The 3,229-nt window shown below is 42.9% G+C and overlaps 1 non-coding gene across 1 annotated transcript; it reads left to right on the forward strand.

Annotated features, from left to right (window-relative positions):
• Nucleotides 1-442: 442 nt before the first annotated feature.
• On the forward strand, nucleotides 443-524 carry TRNAS-GCU (transfer RNA serine (anticodon GCU)). Its single transcript has one exon. It is a non-coding gene; the product is annotated as a tRNA-Ser (tRNA).
• The last annotated feature ends 2,705 nt before the right edge of the window (nucleotides 525-3,229 follow it).

Consider the following 3,229-nt stretch of genomic DNA (forward strand, 5'->3'; position numbering starts at 1 on the left):
AGCGATAAGGCCGGTCGTTGTATTCCATTCCCCTCATTTATATCAGCCACCTGTAACCCGGGAGCGAGCCCATCCCCCGCCCCTTCCTCCCGGTGCCGTTACCTCTCCGCGACCCGTCCCTCAGGCCCGGCAGAAGGCGCTCACACCGAACCCCTCCGAGACGTTTTCAAATTTAACCGCCACTTGTCTGCACTCTGACAACGCCTTCTCCGCATTCTGGATTGGCTATGCCGCTGGCCCCGCCTATCTCCTTCTGACTAGTGTGTGTGGAGTGTAGAGTGCGGGGAGCGCGCGGCGCAGACTGACTGTTACCCGGGGCGCTGATATATAGAGTCGGCCTCTCATGGGGAGCGCTGTGCGAACACTGAATACGATGAATACTGAAGAACGGTCAGCTCTGTTCTGATACAAGAGAGCAGTCAGGAATGCCGTGTTTGTAGATGACGAGGTGGCCGAGTGGTTAAGGCGATGGACTGCTAATCCATTGTGCTCTGCACGCGTGGGTTCGAATCCCATCCTCGTCGTCATGTTTTTTGTTTTTTTTTTTAAACTATGGTGTAATGATTTGAAATGTATTACAGTTCTCACATTGTATTTCAGGTCACATCATATGATAAATATATATGTAATTTTTTTAAGCAAACCTTTCGCTGTCCAGACTACACCTGCACTTCGTTTTATTCCGAATCAAAATTCAGACAAGATTTTCGTTATTTGTATCCAAATTCCTGAATTACCATAGTGATGAATATAAACAAATCCAAAATAACAAAACAAAATTTCATCCTAAATAACTCATTATCTGAATTCAAATTAAATTCAAAATCAAATTCAAAAACAAATTTGAAATGTAAAAATATTGCTGGTTTCCTTCAAAGACTGTGTATTAGTGTTTATATACAGGTGAAACTCGAAAAATTTGAATATCGTGCAAAAGTTCATTTATTTCAGTAACGCAACTTAAAGGGTGAAACTAATATATGAGATAGACTCATTACATGCAAAGCAAGATAGTTCAAGCCGTGATTTGTCATAATTGTGATGATTATGGATTACAGTTCATGAAACCCCAAATCCACAATCTCAGAAAATGAGAATATTGTGAAAAGGTGCAATATTCTAGGCTCAAAGTGTCCCACTCTAATCAGCTAATTAAGCCATAACACCTGCAAAGGGTTCCCAGTCTGGTTCAGTAGGAATCACAATCATGGGAAAGACTGCTGACCTGACAGTTGTGTAGAAAACCATCATTGACACCCTACATAAGGAGGGAAAGCCTCAAATGAAGATGGATGTTCCCAAAGTGCTGTATCAAAGCACATTAATAGAAAGTTATGTGGAAGGGAAAAGTGTGGAAGAAAAAGGTGCACAAGCAGCAGTGATGACCACAGCCTGGAGAGGATTGTCAGGAAAAGGCCATTCAAAAGTGTTGGGGACTTTCACAAGGAGTGGACTGAGGCTGGAGTCAGTGCATCAAGAGCCACCACACACAGACGGATCCTGGACATGGGCTTCAAATGTCGTATTCCTCTTGTCAAGCCGCTCCTGAACAACAAACGTCAGAAGCGTCTTACCTGGGCTGAAGAAAAACAGACCTGGTCTGTTGCTCAGTGGTCCAAAGTCCTCTTTTCTGATGAGAGCAACTTTTGCATCTCATTTGGAAACAAGGACCCAGAGTATGGAGGAAGAATGGAGAGGCACACACTGCAAGATGCTTGAAGTCCAGTGTGAAGTTTCCACAGTCTGTGTTGATTTGGGGATGTCAGGGAGCGAGGAGCAAGACACACAAGGAGGTGCAATTAAAGGTGGGTTTATTAATAAAAAAATAAGACAAGAGTCTATGCAAGTCCAACAGCGGAAATCGTAGCCAAAGCCGGAGTCAGGAGCCAGGAAGAATCGTCGCCAGAGCCGGGTTCAGGAGCCAAGAAGAATGGTTGCCAGAGCCGGGGTCAGAAGCCAGGAGGAGTCTTAGCCAAAGCCGAGTCGGTATCCAGGAAAGCAATAAGTAGCTAAACAGCAGCTTGCTGTTATGCAATAGACAGGACACGAATGCAATGTACAGCCACAAACAGCAGACTTATATGTGATAAGCCGCCACCTACTGGGGGGAGGAGCCGCAGAGGGCTGAAAGCATAAAGGATCCCACAATGCTTTGCAGACACCTAAGATAGATGCCAGCACATGGAGCAGCACAAGGTCTGAGGAAAGGTAGGACCTTGACAGGGGAGCCATGTCATCTGCTGGTGTTGGTCCACTGTGCTTCATTAAGTCCAGGGTCAACGCAGCCATCTACCAGGAGATTTTGGAGCACTTCATGCTTCCTTCCGCAGACGAGCTTTATGGGGATGCTGACTTCATTTTCCAGCAGGACTTGGCACCTGCCCACACTGCCAAAAGCACCAAAACCTGGTTCAATGACCGTGGGATTACTGTGCTTGATTGGCCAGAAAACTCGCCTGACCTGAACCCCATAGAGAATCTACATTGCCAAGAGAAAGATGAGAGACAAAAGACTGAACAATGCAGAAGAGCTGAAGTCCGCTATTGAAGCATCCTGGTCTTCCATAACACCGCAGCAGTGCCACAGGCTGATAGCTTCCATGCCACGCCGCATTGAGGCAGTAATTGCTGCAAAAGGGCCCAAACCAAGTACTGAGTACATATGCATGCTTATACTTTTCAGAGGTCCGATATTGTTCTATGTACAATCCTTGTTTTATTGATTGCATGTAATATTCTAATTTTCTGAGATTGTGGATTTGGGGTTTTCATGAGCTGTAAGCCATAATCATCACAATTATGACAAATCACTGCTTGAACTATCTTGCTTTGCATGTAATGAGTCTATCTCATTGTATTAGTTTCACCTTTTAAGTTGCATTACTGAAATAAATGAATTTTTGCACAATATTCTAATTTTTCGAGTTTCACCTTTGTCACCTTTTGAGACTCGAATTTCAAAAGAATAGAATAGCATAAATAGAATAGACATTAAAGGAATAGAATTGAAAATAAAAAACTAGAAAAAACTTAGAATAGAATAAAACAGAAAGAATATAGCCATCTTTCGAATAGAATAAAACAATACAATAGAAAATATACTAGAATAGGAATCGAATAGAAAAAAGCAGACTACAATAGAATAAAATAGAAAGACTATAGCCGTCTTCTGAAATTCGGATTTCTAAATTCAAATAAGACTGATGTGAATTTACAATATATGTAAAGT

This window comes from Staurois parvus, unplaced genomic scaffold (genome assembly GCF_062004578.1).
Source record: "Staurois parvus isolate SC_StPar_1 unplaced genomic scaffold, SC_StPar_1.0 ptg000642l, whole genome shotgun sequence".
Lineage (NCBI taxonomy): Eukaryota > Metazoa > Chordata > Amphibia > Anura > Ranidae > Staurois > Staurois parvus.